The 20,972-nt window shown below is 39.9% G+C and overlaps 1 pseudogene; it reads right to left on the reverse strand.

The window, feature by feature from the left end:
- Nucleotides 1-7,454: 7,454 nt before the first annotated feature.
- LOC138088734 (ankyrin repeat domain-containing protein 62-like) overlaps nucleotides 7,455-20,972 on the reverse strand; it is a 36,113-nt pseudogene continuing 22,595 nt past the window's right edge.

The following is a 20,972-nucleotide window of genomic DNA, read 5'->3' on the forward strand; positions in this document are numbered from 1 at the left end:
AGCACAAGTACGCACACGCGCGCACACACACACACACATACACACACACACACACACACATACACACACACACACATACACACACACACACACACGTTCCCATACAAGCTCTGTGTTTAGGTGCTGTTTGACCGGGCTGTCTCTGTGTTTGACTCACATTTTCATATTCCACAATATAACCACATGCCAGGAGAGGCAACCATTTTCCTGTCTGCTTCTCCTTTTGACCCACATTACACTCAAACGAAGCAAAAGGAAGGGTTGCAGACAGACCACTGAATGCTTTAAGATGCTGGCCTTTCAGAATTACATCTCACGTTTTCCAAAGCATCAGAGCCCTGGCCAGTCATTTGGCGCCCTCTGCAGGACACAAAGAGCCACAGGCTGGGAAAACCAGATCTGATTGAATCTGATTGAATTCAAGGTGGCCACCACATACCTAGACCACTCTGAATAAACCGTTTCCTGCTGTCAAAAATAACTATACTAACCAAAGCAATCTACAGATTCGATGCAATTTGTATCAAATTACAAATGGTGTTTCTTGTAAAACTAGAACAAAAAATTTTATAGTGTGTATGGAAATACAAAACACCCTGAAGAGCCAAAACAATCGTGAGAAAGAAGAGCAGAAGCTGAGAGGATCAGGCTCCCTGATTTCAGAGTATACCATAAGCTATAGTAATCAAAACAGTGGTACTGGCACAAAAATCAAAATATATTGCATAGATCAATGGGATAGGATAGGAAGTCCAGAGAGAAACTCATGCACCTGTGGTCAATTAATCCAGGACAAAGGAAGCAAGACTATACAATGGAGAAAAGATAGCCTCCTCAATAAGCAGTGCTGAGAAAACTGGACAGCTACATGTATAAGAGTGAAATCAGAACACTCCCTAACACCATCCACAAAAATAAACTCAAAATGGATGAAAGACCAAAATGTAAGGATAGACATTATAAAACTCTTAAAGGAGAACATAGGCAGAACACTCTCTGCCACAAATTATAGCGATATCTTTTTTGACCCACCTCTCAAGTGTAATGAAAATAAAAACAAAAATAATCACATGGGACCTCATTAAACTTACAAGCTTTTGTACAGCACAGGATATCATAAACAAGAGAGAAGACAACCCACAGAATGGGGGACAATATTTGCAAATGATGCAACGGACAGGAGATTAATCTGCAAACTATTCAAGCTTTCCAGGAGTCATGTACACATGTGACAGTTGGACCATAAAGAAGGCTGAGCACTGAAGAACTGATGCTTTCAAACTGTGGTGCTGGAGAAGACTCTTGAGAGTCCCTTGGACAGCAAGGAGAACAAACCAATCAATCTTAAAAGCAATCAACCCTGAATATTCGTCGGAAAGACTGATGGTGAAGCTCCAATACTTCAGCCACTTGATGTGAAGAATCAACTTATTGTAAAAGACCCTGATGCTGCGAAAGACTGAGGGCCAGAATGAAGCGGGTGACAGAGGATGAGATGATTAGAAGGCATGTTTGATTCGATGGATGTGAGTTTAAGCAAACTCTGGGAGATGGTGAAGGACAGGGAAGCAAGGCGTGTTGCAGTCCATGGGGTCACAAAGAGTTGGACACGACTGAGCAACGAAACAATAACATGCAGAGGTTCACAAAGAAATGTGACTGTAAGGGGTGACTACAACTGGGGGTTGATATTGGTCAGTTCAGTTCAGTAGCTCAGTCGTGTCTGAATCTTTGCGACCGTATGGACTGCGACAAGCCAGGCTTCCCTGTCCATCACCAACTCCCGGAACTTACTCAAACTCATGTCCATCGAGTCAGTGATGCCATCTAACCATCTCATCTCTGTCATCCCCTTTTCCTCCCGCCTTCAATCTTTCCCACCATCAGGGTCTTTTCCAGTTAGTCAGTTCTTCAAATCAGATGGCCAAAGTATTGGAGTTTCGGCTTCAGCATCAGTCCTTCCAATGAATATTCAGGACTGATTTCCTTTAGGATTGATTTGTTGGATCTCTTTGCAGTCCAAGGAACTCTCAAGAGTCTTCTCCAACACCACGGTTCAAAAGCATCAATACTTCGGTGCTCAGCTTTCTTTTTACTCCAACTCTCACATACATACATGACCACTGGAAAAACCATAGCTTTGATCAGACAGACCTTTGTCAGCTAAGTAATGTCCCTGCTTTCTAATATGCTATCGAGGTTGGTCATATATTTTTCTTCCAAGGAGCAAGCATCTTTTAATTTCAAGGCTGCAGTCACCATCTGCAGAGATTTTGGAGCCCAGAAAAATAAAGTCTCTTACTGTTTCCATTGTTTCTCCATCTATTTGCAGTGAAGTGATGGGACCAGATGCCATGATCTTAGGTTTCTGAATGTTGAGTTTTAAGCCAACTTTTTCGCTCTCCTCTTTCACTTTCATCAAGAGGCTCTTTAGTTTTTCTTCACTTTCTGCCATAAAGGTGGTGTCATATGCATATCTGAGATTATTGATATCTTCCCAGCAATCTTGATTCCAGCTTGTGCTTCATCCAGCCCAGCATTTTGCATGATGTACTCTGCATATAAGTTAAATAAGCAGGGTGACAATATAAAGCCTTGATGTACTCCTTTCCCGATTTGGAACCAGTCTGTTGTTCCATGTCCAGTTATTGCTTCTTGATCTGCACACAGATTTCTTAGATGCAGGTCAGGTGATCTAGTATTCCCATCTCTTTCAGAATTTTCCAGTTTTTTTATGATCCACACAGTCAAATGCTTTGGTGTAGTCAATAAAGCAGAAGTAGATGTTTTTCTGGAACTCTCTTGTTTTTTCGATGATCCACTGAATGTTGGCAATTTGACCTCTAGTTCCTCTGCTTTTTCTAAATCCAGCTTGAACATCTGGAAGTTCAAGGTTCACATACTATTGAAACCTGGCGTAGAGAATTTTGAGCGTTAATTTGCTAGCGTGTGAGTTCAATTTTGCAGTAGTTCGAACATGTTTTGGCATTGCCTTTCTTTGGGATTGGAATGAAAACGGACCTTTTCCAGTCCTGTGGCCACTGCTGTTTTCCAAATTTGCTGACACGGTGAGTGCATCACTGTAATAGCATCATCTTTTAGGATTTGAAATAGCTCAACCGGAACTTCATCACCTCCACTAGCTTTGTTCATAGTGATGCTTCCTAAGGCCGTGACTTCCACATTCCAGGATGTCTGGCTCTAGAGGAGTGATCACACCTTTGTGGTTGTCTGGGTCATGATCTTTTTTGTACAGTTCTTCTATGTATTCTTGCCACCATTTCTTCATATCTTCTGCTTCTGTTAGGTCCATACCATTTCTGTCCTTTATTACGCCCATCTTTGCATGAAATGTTCCCTTAGTATCTCTAATTCTCTTGAAGAGATTTTTAGTCTTTCCCATTCTACTGTTTTCCTCTATTTCTTTGTATTGATCACTGAGAAACACTTTCTTATGTCTCCTTGCTATTCTTTGGAACTCGGTATTGAGGCGGGTATATCTTTCCTTTTTTCCTTTGCCTTTCGCTTCTCTTCTTTTCTCAGCTATTTGTAAGCCCTCCTCAGACAACCATTTTGCCTTTTTGCATTTCTTTGTCTTGGGGATGTTCTTGATCACTGCCTCCTGTACAGTATCATTAACCTCCGTCCATAGTTCTTCAGGCACTCTATCAGATCTAATCACTTAAATCTACTTGTCACTTCTACTGTATAATCATAAGGGATTTGATTTAGGTCATACCTGAATGGCTGCAAAGAATGTAAACAATCTGATTTCAGTATTGACCATCTGGTGATGTCCATGTGCAGAGTCTTATCTTGCATAGGTGGAAGAGGGCGTTTGCTATGACCAGTGTGTTCCCTTGGCAAAACTCTGTTAGCCTTTGCCCTGCTCCGTTTTGGACTCCAAGGCCAAATTTGCCTGTTACTCCAGGTATCTCATGACTTCCTACTTTTTCATTCCAGTCCCGTACAATGAAAAGGACATCTTTTGGGGGTGTTAGTTCCAGAAGGTCTTGTAGTTCTTCATAGAATGTTTGACGTCAGCTTCTTCAGCATTAATGGAATTCCTGGGAGTTGATACACTACTTAATAAATGATAGGGAGTAGGAGAAAAAGGCATCTTCTTAATAACAGGTGACTTGGGCGAGGCATTTATGGGAGAACAAATAACATTTAGGAAGGATAAATGGTACCTTAGGAGGATATATGGGAGTCAGAGGAGTTTTGTGATAATGTCTGTTTGTCTGGTGCTTTCTCCAAAAAGAGTCTTCCAAGGCATTTTCCAAAAAGCAAAGCAAAAATAGATAGATTGGTAGATAGGTAAAGCTATGGTGAAAAGTCTTAGGCAAGTTTTATTTATCCAGAGGAACTTTCTCTAATTTTAACACTGTCTCCAAAAGTAAATCAAAAGTCAACTAAAACGGACTCAAATGCATTCCTTTCTATATTTGAATAATACACAGCTTCTTTATCCATTCATCTGTTGATGGACATCTAGGTTACGTCCATGTCCTAGCTACTATAAGTAGTGCTGCAATGAACACTGGGGTACATGTGTCTTTTTGGAATTTGCTGTATGATGCAGGGAACCCAAAGTTGGTGCTTTGTGACAACCTAGAGGGGTCGAATGGGGAAGTAGGTTCAAGAGGGAGGGGCCATAAGCATACCTATGGCCAATTCAAGTCAATGTTTGGCAGAAACCATCACAATATCATAAAGTAATTATCCTCTAATTAAGAGTAAAAATTATAAAAAGTTCATTTAAAAGGCAAAAACTCAGGCAAATCTTATTTCTCCATGAGGAAAGGCCTATGAATCTGTGTTTAAAGTTACATATAGTAAGTTTATGCCACTATTAACAATTGTAACACATCAAAACATTGATGGAAGCCATAACAGCAGTATCTAAATATCTAGTGATAAAAACTGGAAAGTACAAAAATGCTACCAATCAACACCACTAAATATGAATGACAAGTCTGCTTGTTTGGGTGCTGTGTAAATAGCTGGTATTAGAGCTCAGTCTGAGTTTGTAAAGGGCGTCCCTGGTGGCACAAATGGTAAAGAATCCACCTGCCATGCAGGTGACCTCAGTTTGATCCCAGGATCTGGAAGATCCCTTGGAGAAGGGAATGGTTCCCCACTCCAGTATTCTTGCCTGGAGAATTCCATGGACAGAGGAACCTGGTGGGCTACAGTCCATGGGCTCACACAGAGTCAGACACAATTGAGTGACTAATACTATCATTTAGAATATGGAAAACTCAACAGTGCTGATGTTTAAATCTGCTAAAAAGTTAGATGCAGAGAAACATCACTTAACATGCTATATAAATTTTCATCATACAAATATAATATAAAAATATTTTCCTTTGATAAAGATTTTTTCATCATGTTTAATGAGAAACAATGAAATGTCATGGAAACAGTCCAGCAGAGAAAATTTTCCTATTTATCTTTCTAAATCATGTATTTTTCCTTTCAACTCTGTATATCTTGTTCTTCTGTTTACAAAAGTAGGTCATCACACACATTTGACCCATCTGTAGATCCTCAAGAAGACACTCTAAAGACATCAGATGCAAACTGGGCATCAACTGAAAGAAAACAAAGAATTATATTCTTTACCTAAAATACTTGGGTTAACTGAGATTAGTAAAACAAACAAACAAACAAAAAACCTGAGACCTTTCCCAGTATTCTGAAAAATGAAATATATCTATAGATGACACAACACAAAATACTAATCAAGATCACAATTTTATCATCTGCTTATGGTTGCAGTGGGACTGAGTATCAGAGCTCCTGGTTTTCTCATTCTTCATTCATGTACTCATGCAATTGAGTGAATTGATGAATACTCCTGTATTCATGCAAAGGTTCTGTGACAAGCACTGGAATTACAAGACGAAGGTGACCCAGTCCATCCTGAAAAATGATATGCCCTAAACTGGAAAAACAGACAAACAGGCAATTTCCGTTACAGAGTCACAAATACTAAGATATAAAAGACGGCACAAGGAACATTGAGGAGGGGAAGCCAGCTTTGTGTCAATACTGACAGCTTTTTGGTGGAGGTGACATGTATGTAGCTACTTGAAGGACTGGAAAAAGTACGAGACAGAGGGGAGAAGCACATACAAAGACTGGAGGTGAGCAAGCGAATCTGTGGGATCCTACACAGCCTGGCTAGTTAGACGCAGAGCTAGGTGGCAGAGTAAGCTGGTAAAGAGATAAGGCCAACTACTTTGGCAGGACCCAAATTGATGTGGGTGTTTGGAGAATTTCCTGAGGGTAAAAGATAAACTGGTGACGTATCTAGTGACAGAGAAATTTTGAAGTCACCCACCAAGTGACAGCTACACAAACATGACTGCTTGAGTCTGGGTTTCCTAGCCTTAACCACTACCACACAGTTGAGAAGTTGATGAACGCCACCTTTTCTGAGAATAGTGTCAGGGTGTAGGAAGACAGCTCCACAGGGATGGAGGGAGTAGAAGAAGGATACAGCTAGAAATAAAAAGAAATACACAGACCTTCAGAGACTGTTTTTCAAGCTATGGTACATGATGAGTAAATGAAGAAGGATATTTTTCACTATGACTGCTCACGTTTTCACATTTTTCATTAGCTATGTATAAAAAAAAATATTTAACATAGCATCTGTTATCCAAACAATGGAAAGAGATGCCATTTATTGTTTACAGTGTATTTCAGAAATCAATGTCTAAATTTAATTCATACATTTTGGCAACATACCTTCTCTTAGTTCTCTAGCTATGCTCCTGGTCTAACTTCCACTGCATCTGAAATAAGTCAAATATTTATCTTTAAGATAAACAAGTTATATGTTTATAACTTATTAAATGTGACTTTTAAATAATACTTTTAGAGACTAGACCTAACCTGAAGATTACCTCAGTAGAAAAAGAAAATCACATAAAAAAAAAGAAAATGAATTCCTACTTATTCTGCTTATAGATAACAGAGAACATATATATGGAATGCTATTTGGATTAATCTGATAAAAAGTACAATAAATATCAGTCTATCAAGTACACATCATTTCAGAGAATTAGGGAATGACCCATAATCCTCAGAATGACCCACAAGATGACTATCTTTTCCCCTAAAAGCTCCTGGCCTAAATATGTACTTCTGAGACTTTATTTTGATTTCTAGGTGAGGATCCTGTTCAAATGGAGGAAGTAGTTTGAGTCGAATGTTAATAAGGAGAACACATCTGTGATTTTCTTTAAACTTTTCCATTTAATGAAAACACAGAAAGGTGAGAAAATTATACACAAGAAAACAATGTGCCAGCAAGATTTAATTCTGAAGATGTTTAGCGAGAAGGATTCTCTCTTAAGTGTTAGTTTCCGAACTATGTCCCATAGAAGGGGAAAATTGAACATAAGACATAATAATTCAAGATGGTACCAGTTTTAAACCACAATGTTTTCTTTTCTGCCTAATGGTCTTGTTTTTTACCAATTGGTCTTATAAGTAAAAGGATTCTCTAGTGAGAATCATTCAGAAAGGTCAATTTAGTGATAACTGTGATGGAAACTGAAATATTTAAAGGGAAAACAAGTGCTCCCTTCCTTCCAGAAATCTACAAAACTACCTGCTCTAAGGGAGGTAGAGGACACACATAAGCTGTACAGATCCAAAATGTAATGTGCAGTGAAAGTGAGTTCAAGCAGATGAGAGATCAGCAAATGAACCTGCAGACACAGGCTGCCTTCCTTCCACTTCTCTGCGAGCTCCCGGCTCGCGCTGTCTGCAGGCTCCTGCTGACGCTGCTCTGCTTGCCTGTGCTCCACCATATCCATTTCTACGTGGCTTCTGAGGGTCACTGCTTCTTGCTCCAACTTCTTTTTCTTTCTAGTTTTTTACATTTCTTTGGCATTAGTTTCATAGATAACAACTCTTGTTGAAAAACTTGACTTTTTTGCATCCAGGTGCAGACATTTTGAAGATGCAGTTTCCAGCTCTGCTGGAAAATCATCAGTCTTCAAGAATAAAATGATACTGTTGCTAATGAAGAAAGTGGACTGAGCACAGCCTAACTCAAACCCAGGATCAAATAAATATGATGCTATCTGTATTGTAGACTGTAGGACCAGGGATTACTCAGAGAATCAAGGAAGAAGTTCAAACCAAGAGTCACAAAATATATTCTTCACTGTCATCTTTGTCAGACAACAATTGCACTTGATTTTACACTTTTATTGTTCTACAATAATATTTTTCTATCTTTCCTCATAAAATGACTACAAGTCACCTCTTAGTAGAATGTCTCTTACTTCTCCCCCCACCTTAATGTCCCAGGATTTTAAAGTTTGAGGGATACTGTATTGAGTTATCTAGGGCTAAGTTAATAAGTCCCTCCCAAAAGAAGACTGTGAGAATAAGACTCTAATTAATAAATCTTGTAAATATGGATTCTAATCCCATAAGCCTTTTTCTGAAGTACAAAGACTTTTTGCTAATTTGAATTGCCTTCCAAAGGGAATTATTTGCAAAGTTAAAGAAATCCCGTTTCCTAACAGTTCAGAGATGACCCACATGTTTTTCTGAACAGCAACAACAAAAACTGCCTCATTCTTGTAATCCTGTTACTGTCCATTTACGTAAGACAAGTGCTGTGCATATCAATAAACATTCCCTGTTACACCAATGTATACTTAGCCAAGATTCCCCCTCATGGAAGAAATGTCAACAGTGTAAAATTAGGGGCTAAACTGTTCTTCAGAGACTAGTTAACAAGCACTGATGTGAAAAGCCTCCAAGAGCTGGACAGTCACGAAAGCTCCATGAAGGAGGAGAGACTGGGCGCCAGGTCTGAAATAATGAAGGACTACCCAAGAGGAAAAGAAACTGTAAAGACAGAAATGACAGTCTGAGCAAGGGCCAAGAAAAGGTGAAATCAGCCAGCTAACTCTGAGGATAAGATCCCACCACAGGGAAACAAAAACATGTGCACACAGAATCCTGGAAATCAATGTTCACAACAGCATTATTAATAGTCCCAAAGCAGAAACAACCCAGAGCTCCATCAAGCGATGATGGATACATGGCTTAGTTTACTGTTGACAACCCACAGAAATGGAAGACCTGATACTTGTTATCACACGGATGAACTGTGAAAACATGACATCAAATGAGCAAAGCTAACCCCAAAGGAGCATACTGCATGATTCCATTTATATAAAGTACTGAGGACAGGCTTGTCTAGAGACAGGTATTAGACTGGGGGTTTCCTGGGGCTGAGGGAGATGGGAGGCCACGGGTGGTGGCTAAGGGATGCAGGGTTTCTTTTAGAGGGTGATGGAAATGCTCTAAAATTGACCGCAGTCACTGGTTACACCTCTCTAGACTGAGAGATACTGAACTACACATGTTGAGTGGGTGAATTCTATGATACGTCAATTATATCTCAAAAGCTTTTTGAAAAAACCCAATGGTAGGATCCAGATAATCTTCTTAATTCTCTAGTCTGGATGCATGTATTCTACACCATCTGAGTACCTCCATGCTTTTACAATATCCTTAAAAAGAAAAGGAAAGAAGGCAATGCCTAAACTTCAACTGGTTTGTATAATACCCTTTCTGGACAAGTTATTCTGAAATCCATGAAATAAACATATACAGAACTCTACAGCCATTCACAAAAGGCACGATGAGAAATGATAAAATTTCCCAAATGTTCCATTAAACTAATATTACCCTCTGATTTTAACCTGGCTTGCCTCATCATGGTAATACAGCTATCACTTTAAAAAGTATTGTTTCAAAGAAAAAAAAAGGCTCTCAACTTGTGTGAATAATGAGGCACAATTCTCAACTTTCCTAAGGGTAAATAATATAAGAAAAAAGTGGGATGCAAATGGTGGGATGAAAGAGTTTAAGGAACGAGTGCATTATAAAGATAAGAAAATTGTAGTAAGTTACTTGCAACAAAAATACAGAAGAAAGCTGACCATGAAAACGAGTGTCCTAAAACACTTTATCCTACATATTAACTGTTAACACGTTCAATTTCCTACATACCTCACTTGCGAGTTGATGTAGCTGTAGTTCACAATTGTTCTTCAAATCCTGTGCCTCAACTTCTAACTTAGCACATGACATGACTTTCAGTGAAGCCTCCAACATAGACTGCTTTTTCACAGCATCATCCAGTTCTTGTTGAAGTTGTCTCACAACTGCCTAATAAGATGCTCTGTCACTGAGTTTATCAAATCACTTTACTATTATGTTAATAATAGGTAACTCCAACATATGGACTTTGAAAACTATCACCACAGACAGCAACTCACCTTCTTTTTCCTCCTCACTGAATCTGGTTACAGACACAGAAGGGGCCACCCTCCAGTCTTCCTGATATTAAGTTACTCAGACAAAGGATGTGGCCCCACTGTCCATGCCCTGCCCCTCCCAATAAATCTGCAGAACTTCACTACCTCACGTCCAGAAAGAAATGAGTGTGTAGGTGGGTAAAGTGATGGAAAATTCCACACTGTGGAAACATTTTCCTTTCCTTTTTTCTTAGAAGCCTTGATTAACTCAAGAGATCTTCACATATTCCAACCAGTGCTCAGATCTTTCCAACAGATTCCTACCTCAGCAGAAAAATGAGGCCATTCCCTTGTGGCTTATCTGTTTTATATCTAGTAGTACCTCTATGTTAATCCCAAACTCCTAATTTATTCCTCCTCCCCACCTTTGCCCTTGGCTAACCACTCTACTCAATATTCTCTAGACACCTACCTGGGAAAAGGAACTGAAAAAGAATGGATATATGTACACCTATAACTGAATCAATCTGCTGTACATTTGAAACTAGGACAAAGTTGTAAACCAACGATATTCCAATATAAAAGAAAAATGAAATTTAAAAAATGAGGTTGCTCCCATGGCCTTCAAGGAGCCTCGATAACCTGGGCTCCACCTGCCTCCAGACCGCAGCCCCTACAACCCTCTCCATGACTCACTCTATTCCTGCTGCTCACGAATCCTGACATCCTTCATTTTTAGAGGACAAGCCTGTATTCAAATGATAGCAATTGATAACCTAAAATGAGCATTATGAGCAAATTGTTTGTAAGAATGTTAAGTAAATCATAAATAGCAGTGGGAATATTAAATCAAGAATAGTTTTGCTAAAGCTCACCACCTGACTCCCAAATTAGGATTTGATGATAAGTAGATGCATTGATCAAATTGCCAACATCCGCTGGATCATCGAAAAAGCAAGAGACTTCCAGAAAAACATCTACTTCTGCTTTATTGACTATGCCAAAGCCTTTGACTATCTGGATCACAATAAACTGTGGAAAATTCTGAGAGAGATGGGAATACCAGACCACCTGACCTGCCTCTTGAGAAACCTGTATGCAGGTCAGGAAGCAACAGTTAGAACTGGACATGGAACAACAGACTGGTTCCAAATAGGAAAAGGAGTACGTCAAGGCTGTATATTGTCACCTCGTTTATTTAACTTATAGGCAGAGTACATCATGAGAAACGCTGGACTGGAAGAAACACAAGCTGGAATCAAGATTGCCGCGAGAAATATCAATAACCTCAGATATGCAGATGACACCACCCTTATGGCAGAAAGTGAAGAGGAACTAAAAAGCCTCTTGATGAAAGTGAAAGAGGAGAGTTAAAAAAGTTGGCTTAAAGCCAAATTCATAAAACGAAGATCATGGCATCTGGTCTCATCACTTCATGGGAAATAGAGGGGAACCAGTGGAAACAGTGTCAGACTTTATTTTTCTGGGCTCCAAAATCACTGCAGATGGTTAACTGCAGCCAGGAAATTAAAAGACGCTTACTCCTTGGAAGGAAAGTTATGACCAACCTAGACAGCATATTCAAAAGCAGAGACATTACATTGCCGACTAAGGTCCGTCTAGTTAAGGCTATGGTTTTTCCTGTGGTCATGTATGGATGTGAGAGTTGGACTGTGAAGAAGGCTGAGCGCCGAAGAGTTGATGCTTTTGAACTGTGGTGTTGGAGAAGACTCTTGGAGAGTCCCTTGGACTGCAAGGAGATCCAACTAGTCCATTCTGAAGGAGATCAGCCCTGGGATTTCCTTGGAAGGAATGATGTTAAAGCTGAAACTCCAGTACTTTGGCCACCTCATGTGAAGAGTTGACTCATTGGAAAAGACTCTGATGCTGGGAGGGATTGGGGGCAGGAGGAAAAGGGGACGACCGAGGATGAGATGGCTGGATGGCATCACTGACTCAATGGATGTGAGTCTGAGGGAACTCTGGGAGTTGGCGATGGACAGGGAGGCCTGGGGTGCTGCGATTCACGGGGTCGCAAAGAGTCAGACACGACTGAGCAACTGAACTGAACTGAGATGCATTTGAAGAGTTGAGAGGCTTTAAGAATAAATGATTCAAGGCTAAAATGTTTCCCATATTAACTCAAACTGACATGAATAAAAATAAAATTGTACCAACAAATGTAACAAAAAGCTATGACAAGCTACTGAAGCTAAAGTACGAGATATAAAATATAGCCTCTGGGAAACCTGGAATTGACTATCAAGATGATCCATGTAACTGAAGCTTCATTTTGAAATATTCATTTCAGGTTTGAGCATTTCATTTATCTGCTTCATCATGATACTGAAATGTGGTAACTTAAAGATTAAAATTAATACCTTAATAGTAAAAGAGTAAATTACTAGTACCTGTCTAGGTTAACAATTTAGAACTAAAATCTCTCAGCATTTCATAAACAACACGATGTCCCTACTCAAAGCATTTCTTCAGTCTAATTTTTATTTGCTGGATACAAGGTATGCTTTTAGGCTGGTTTAGAGACCATAGATTCATAGCCTGTGTATTTTTTATACTCAACTAGATTCAACATTTAGCCAGAATCAAGAATCACTTTGAATTTTCTTTCAGGAAGTCTGAGAATTATTTCTCCTTCTGGATACTCACTTCTCTTTCTGCTTTCTCTTTTTTGTACTGACACATTCTCTCTTTTAAACGAATACACTCCTTGATTAACTGCTTGTTTCTTTCCTCCATCAGACCTCGCTGCTCATGTTCGGCCTGCAGTTCTCTCGCGATCTGCTACAGCTGGTCTTGGACGCTCATGACCATCTTCTCTCTACTGCCGGCTCCATTTCGTGCATCGTCCAGCTGCTGTTGGAGCAACACGTTTTCACTCTGGAGCTGAGATAACTCTCCTCTAAGGATTTCTGCTTTTCAAGGTATGTATTCACTTTGGTGTGTTCGTTCTGATACATGTGTTCAATTTCCTGCTTTTGACACTCTGTTTGGCTTAGGTCTCTCTGGACACGTTCTAACATCGAAATCTTTTCTCTAAGATCATCTCTCATGTGCTGCAGCTTGATTTTCAGCTTATTGAGTTTACTTTCCACTACAGATGGTTGCTGGGAAAATGTCTCGGCCACATCGTTTAGATTAGCCATATCGGACTTCATTTTGTCCTGCAAGCATAACCACTCGTCTCTTGCTCTCTGGAAGGCAAGTTCCAGATCTCTTTGTGATGTCTGACCTTGATCATGATCGCATGAGGCAGAAGCCAGTCTAGAACGGTAGGATTTCACTTCCGTTTCCAGTCTTTGTTTGCTTTCTTTTTCATTCTCCAGCTTAAAGGTTAGCATTCTATTCTCAGCTGTCAGAGCATTAAGCTGGCGTGTATAGCAGGATACAGTCTTTGTTAACGTTTCCTCACTCAGTTTTATTGCCTTTTGAAGATCATCATTCTTTCCTTTGAGAATTTCCATGTCCTCAGAATAGTTCTCTTCCTTTTCCCGGTGCTGACGTTTCAGTGCATCTGTCTCCAGTCTCAGCGTGTGGTTTTTGCGCAACAGGTCTTGTGCTTCTTCCCAACCATCAGAAACCTAAGTGAAACAAAGGAGACTTTTAGCTAGTACTCAATAAAGTGACATGCCATGATTTCCTCTAAAATGAAAGACTAACCTCTACGTTTACACAATGAAAAGACTGTACCAAGTGTCTCCAACAGGGAAAAATAAGGTTCAATACAAATCTCAGACTTTATACAAGCAGACATTCCCAAAGGTTCAAACATTTAATGGAAGACAATGAATCCACGAAAGTCAAAAAGAAATCCCAAGAGACTTTCAAGAAGCTCAGAACTGGAAAGGCTTCTCTCTGAACGACAACAAACCCAGAAGGCTTAAAATAAAAGATTCATAGATCTGACTACACTTAAAAATTGCATCTGATGTGGAATATTTACATCATGGAAAACTAGTAAGCCATAAAAAAGAAGGAAATAATGCTATTTCCAGCAACAGGGATGGACCTAGACATTCTCACCCTAAGTGAAGTAAGTCAGACCAAGACAAGTATTATATCATACTGCTTATATGTAGAATCTAAAGCGAACTTATTCACACAACAGAAAGAGACTCATGGACACAGAAAACAAACTTATGGTGACCACAGGGGAAAGCGGGGTAGGGGAAGGGATAAATTAGGACGCTGGGTTAACATACACCCACCAGCAGATATAAAATAACCAACAGAGAGCTACTGTACAACATAAGGAACTACGCTTACTATTCTGCAAGAAGAGTCTGAAACGGAATGTGTGTGTACATGTGAGTGTGGGTGTGAGTGAGTGTGTGTGTGTATTAGTCACTCGGTCATGTCCAACTCTGTGCGAGCCCATAGACCATAGCCTGCCAGGCTCCTCTGTCCATGGAATTTCCCAAGCAAGAATACTGGAGTGGGTAGCCATTTCCTTCTCCAGGCTGCTGCTGCTGCTAAGTCGCTTCAGTCGTGTCCGACTCTGTGCGACCACATTGACAGCAGCCCACCAGGCTCCCCCGTCCCTGGGATTCTCCAGGCAAGAACACTGGAGTGGGCTGCCATTTCCTTCTCCAATGCATGAAAGTGAAAAGTGAATGTAAAGTCACTTGGTCATGTCTGACTCTTAGCGAACCCACGGACTGCAGCCCACCAGGCTCCTCCGCCCATGGGATTCTAGAACATGGAAGCAACCTAGATGTCCACTGACCGACAAATGGATAAAGAAGTTGTGGTACAAATATACAATGGAATACTACTCAGCCATTAAAAGGAACACATCTGAGTCACTTCTAATGAATGGACGAACCTAGAGTCGATTATACACAGTGAAGTAAGTCAGAAAGAAAAAATATAAATATTGTGTACTGATGCATATATATGGAATCTAGAATGATGGTACTGATGAATTAATTTTCAGGGCAGCAATGGAGAAACATACATAGAGAACAGACCTAAGGACATGGCTGGGGAGGAAGGGAGGGAGCAGGTGAGATGTATGGAAACTTACAATATCATATGTAAAATAGATAGCCAATGGGAAATTGCTGCATGATTGAAACAGGGGCTCTGTGACAATCTAGAAGGGTGGGATGAGAAGCGAGTTGGGAGGGAGGGGACGTGGGTGTGTTCCTATGGCTGATTCTTGTTGATTTGTGACAGAAAACCACCAAATTCTGTAAAGAAAGTATCCTTCAATTAAAAAAATAAATTAAAAAAGATCTTATCCAAAGTAGTGACCAATATTTTAAGATGCCCATGACAACTGTAACAAGTTGTAACAACTGTAACAAGTTGCAACAACTGTAACAAGTTGTTACAACTATAACAAGTTGTTACAACTATAACAAGTTGTTACAACTTGTAATAACTATAACAACATAAACAAGTAACTTGGATATGTATTGGTGGGAAAGCTGCAGGCACTGCTTTTACTATTGTAAAAGTAATTTTACAATACTGATTTGCTGCCAGCATTCAGATTCTGGAGTAAAGCTAAAATTTCAGTTAGTAAAACTGATTTCCCTCCATCAAGTTCACAAATACCCCTGACTTCTACCCAGGGTTAAGAAGCCTTGCTTTCAGGGTGAGTTCTGGACATATTCAGGACACAGGGCTGGAAAGATTTAGAGAAAGGCAAGACCCTACTCAAGAATCCCCCCTACAGTGCAGATGGACATGCCAGGATGTTTCTTTCCTTGTTGGGTTTGTGGTGGTTGCTGGAGGTTCTCCTTTGCCTTTTGCTTCTCTTCTTTTCTCAGCTATCTGGAAGGCCTCCTCAGACAACCATTTTGTCTCTTTGCTTTTCTCTTTCTTGGGGATGGTCTTAAGAACTGCCTCTTGTACAATGTCACGAATCTCCATCCATAGTTCTTCAGGCACTCTGTTTATCAGATCTAATCCCTTGAATCTATTTGTCACTTCCACTGTCTAATCATAAGAGTAAATATTACATGAAACTAATTTCAGAGCAGGAAAACTAATTTCACAACAGAACACTTTACCTTGGTTTTAAAATCTAAGACTTCGTCGTTTGATGTAGGCCCTAAATCAACGCCAGGTTTGTTGGGAAACCTTTAAAGCAAAAACATACAATAAAAATGAGTGACCTCATGTCCTTGAACAAAAGAAAAAAAAAAAAAAACAAGTGAAAGTTTGTCTATATATTAAACGAACTTTCTTGACATGAATAAAATTTGGCCTGTTTTAAAACAGCTCTTTTTTAAATTTTTTAAAGATTTCTTGATGTGGACCACTTTTAAAGTCTTTACTGAATTAGTTCCAATGGTGCTTCTATTTTATGTTTTGGCTGTCTGACCCCGGGTCATGTGAGAGCTTAGCTTCTCTGACCGAGTATTGAACCCACACTGCCTACATTGGAAGATGTCTTACTAACCATCTTAACCACTGCACCCCCAGGAAAGTCTCCAAAAAAGTTTTTCATTACCTATTTCTGCATCCATCTCTCCCAACCTATGAAATATCTAGTTAACACTCATTCTTAGTTTCCATAACAGAGAGTGACAGCCAATGTATCAGCAGAGCCTAAAAATAATTTGTTTTCACTAAAAGTTCTAACAGCTGAACTGAAAATCCCATTGATGGACTGAAGTAATTCTTGTTTGCCCAAACTGGAGTAAACCTGATGACTTAGAACAAAGCGGAAGAATAGGCTTTCCTTCTCCATTGTCTGTTCATGATTCAGAGACGAATCTGAGTCCATCCAAAATGGGACTCTTGGTCCGTCAGCAGGGATACCATTTACTGAGATGGCACCACTTCTCTCCTTTACTCTAAGGGAGTACAGGGAGTTTCCCCACAATGTCGAAACTTAAAATGTACTCAAGTCAAAGAACTAATTTATATCTTTAACTTATATGCTACACAGGTACTTCTCAGTCTCTGCTGAGGCCATGGGAGTGGACGTAGGAGCCAGGAAGGCCAACTGTCAAATCACAGGTCAGCTCATTTTAACCAGCATCAATTCACTAACCTCCTGAAACCACAGTTGCCTAATTAAGTAAAAGTAGGACACAGCTACTTTACAAAGCTGCTGTGATGACTCTATAAGGTCACAAATGTTAAGCACGTAATGCAGTGTCTAACCCAGAGTAGAACACTCAACAAACATTAGTTTCTCTTCTCCATGTTCCCTTAGTTAAACATATAATTTTAAACATCCATAAAATCCTACCTCCTTGAAGAGTCCTCTTCAGAACTCTCAACCGCTATTAAAGAAAAAAACAAAGATACATTTTAAATCAACGGAAGAAAAATACAGACTATTAAAACCTCAAGACTGAGGCTCTGTTTAAAAGTATTCCTTCTAAACCACACCTGGAGGCCACACTAGAGGAAGGGAACGGCCACTAATGCCCAAGAACCACTCCTCCCCTTTACAGTCATCAAATGCAAAACGAAACAAAGAAAAGAACTGCTCTTCACAACGGCCATAATCCTAACCAAACTCCAGGAGACTGACAGAAAATGATACCATACCATTAACACACTCAGTACTATAAGCTGACAAGAGCACGCCTAAACGGCGCAGTGTTTCTGATCTCTATCGCCTGGAGCACTGAGCAGAGACGATAGGGACACGACGACTTCTCTGGCTCTTCAGTTCACAGTGAAGACACCCTGTCACAGGGAAGCTTGGTCAAAGGCACTGAGCCTCAGAGCAAGGGAAAACATCAGAAACAAAAGTCTTCTCTTCCTGGCCTTCTTTCCGAAGGCAAGAGAAGTATGAAAGATGTAGTGATTCCAGGTATAGAAAGGATAATCTCTTGAAAGGCAGGTGGGGGAGGGCAAACGGGTAAAGGGGCTCAACTCAGTGGTGAGAATGGGGACTAGACTTGTAGTGGTGAGCAGGAAGTAGGGTACACAGAAGCTGAACTTTTTAAAAAGTTCTCTCTCTCTCAATATATATAGTTCCCTATATAGAGAGAGAAATATATATATATGTACAACTTCTTTTAAAAAGTTCAGCTTCTGTGCATATATATATACACTAACATGTTTAAAAAGAATCTCTTGAGACTATCTCCTTCCATTGCTCAAGAGTATCTGGACCACACAGAGCAGGATGGTCCAAAGAGTGCTGTGTACTAGTGAGGGATATCATTATATCAGTCCTTCCCATTATACGTCAAATGTTTATAGAAAACATGCTTTTTCAGCTTGGAAGGCATACATCATTAATCCTAAGCTAATGAACAAGAGGAGGGAGGGAAGGATGGAGGGAGCCACAGACTCTGGTGCTGTTGGACAACATTTCCCAGGGCCATCATGATCTGATGCTGGAGGGATGACTCACACGCAGTGACTCCACGGGGAGAAGAGCACTGTAAGCTTGAGCAAGGAGAGCAGGCGCAGTTATTTTTCAATGTTTGCACCCTGTGACATCAGAACAATGCTTAGTACAGAAAAGACACTTGGAAGTTATCTGTTCGGTGAACAAATGAACAAATAAATAAGCATGATTTCTTTGAAAATTTTCTTTAGAAAAATACAGAAATTAACCAGAGAGATCTCTATTCTGAGCGTACTGAAGACCAAGACACTGTCATCTGTGTCTCCTCTGACTAATGTAATAAACAAACCTACAGTTTTTGTTGTTCAGTCACCAAATCGTGTCTGACTCTTGTGACCCCATGGACGACAGCTCACCAGGCCCTTCTGTCCATGGGATTTCCCAGGCAAGAGTACCAGAGTGGGTTGCCATTTTCTTCTCCAGGGGATCTTCCCAACACAGGGATCAAACCGTATCTCCTGCATTGGTGGGTGGATTCTTTACTACTGAGCCACCCAGGAAGCCTCCTTTGATTAGATCTCGAAGAGTCAGACATGACTGAGTGACTTCACTTTCACTTCACTCAGTTAAAGGAATCCTTGGGTACCCTGTACAATGCGCTAGATGCCACATCCAGTGGACCTAATGCTGTTTTTGTTAATGCAAAGTATTTTTGTGCTTTTATTAGAACCTGCAGAGTCCCAAGTTGTTCTATTTGAATATCTATTATGATAATCTTTTAACTGATGGCAGGAGAACAACTTGTTCTTACAAAACTATACTCTCATGACAATTGTCCAACACACAAAAGAAAATATCTGATCCTAATGAAGTCAACCTATCTCACTCTCTCGGGATCTGTAAGGAATGGAGTTGGTAATCTAGACCTGCTTGGTACAATAGGCAAAACAACTGGTTCTCAACCAGGCATTGCTTTTCTGCCTTCTGTACAATTGGTAGGTGAAAGTGAAAGTGAAGTTGCTCAGTCGTGTCCGACTCTTTACGACCCCATGGACTGTAGCCTATCAGGCTCCTCCGTCCATGGGATTTTCCAGGCAAGAGTGCTAGAGTGGGTTGCCATTTCCTTCTCCAGGGGATCTTCCCGACCCAGGAAACGAACCCGGGTCTCCCGCATTGCAGGCAGACGCTTTACCATCTGAGCCACCAGGGAAGCCCCTACGTATCTTTCAGAAATAATCTCTCACTACTATGCTGCACACTGGCTCAGCTTTGCAGTTATTGTTTATCATTTTTTATCTTACTAGGAAGGGATTATTCAAGTTCCCAGTTTTAATGATGGTAATTATTTTAGTGAGACAAATCACTACACAGTAACTACTATTCATTCACTAAATGCAAACCATTTCTAAAAATGAAAGTTCACTTTCATAAGACATACAATCTGCGATACTATGACTATAGATGAAACGCACATCGTACTCACTTAAAATTTTTTTTTCTGATTTACACAAAGATCCAATATAGGGCTTCAGGGGCCATATTAAAGAGATGGATTTCTTTTCAGACAATACTGTCTTTGATGTTAAATCACCTACAATTAACTTTTTTTTTTTTTTACAATTAACTTCTTAGAGAGTTCTGAATACTAGAGTATAAAGAAACTAATTTTAAAAATAAAATACACATGCAATTTACACTAATTTTTTCACAGTTCTTTCATTATTGAAACTTCCTCAGTCCTACTTTATCTATGGTAGAATCACTGAGAGTAATTCGGTATCAGATGACGTACCTGGGTTGCCATTTTCAGGAGAAGCTTTAGATCTCTTTTGTTTATATTCAGAAATCAGTTAGCGAAAGCTATGTATTAAAAATGTGATAAATAATATATTAACACTGATATGAAAAACAACTACCAAATTCTTAGATCATTTCAGACAATGTCAGAGATAATATCAAAACTTCAATTGTCGCATACATTTCAAGTTCTATAAACTTTTATTTAGCATGTAGTAAAGGAGAAAGTAAAGGTATATTTTCACCCTGCTTATTTAACTTATATGCAGAGTACATCATGAGAAACACTGGGCTGGATGAAGCACAAGCTGGAATCAAGATCACCGGGAGAAATATCAATAACCTCAGATATGCAGATGACACCACCCTTATGGCAGAAAGTGAGGGGAACTAAAAAGCCTCTTGATGAAAGTGAAAGAAGAGAGTGAAAAAGTTGGCTTAAAGCTCAACATTCAGAAAACGAAGATCATGGCATCCGGTCCCATCACTTCATGGCAAACAGATGGGGAAACAGTGACTGACTTTGTTTTGGGGGGGTCCAAAATCACTGCAGATGGTGACTGCAGCCAAGAAATTAAAAGACG

The sequence above is a fragment of the Capricornis sumatraensis genome, chromosome 11 (genome assembly GCF_032405125.1).
Source record: "Capricornis sumatraensis isolate serow.1 chromosome 11, serow.2, whole genome shotgun sequence".
NCBI lineage: Eukaryota > Metazoa > Chordata > Mammalia > Artiodactyla > Bovidae > Capricornis > Capricornis sumatraensis.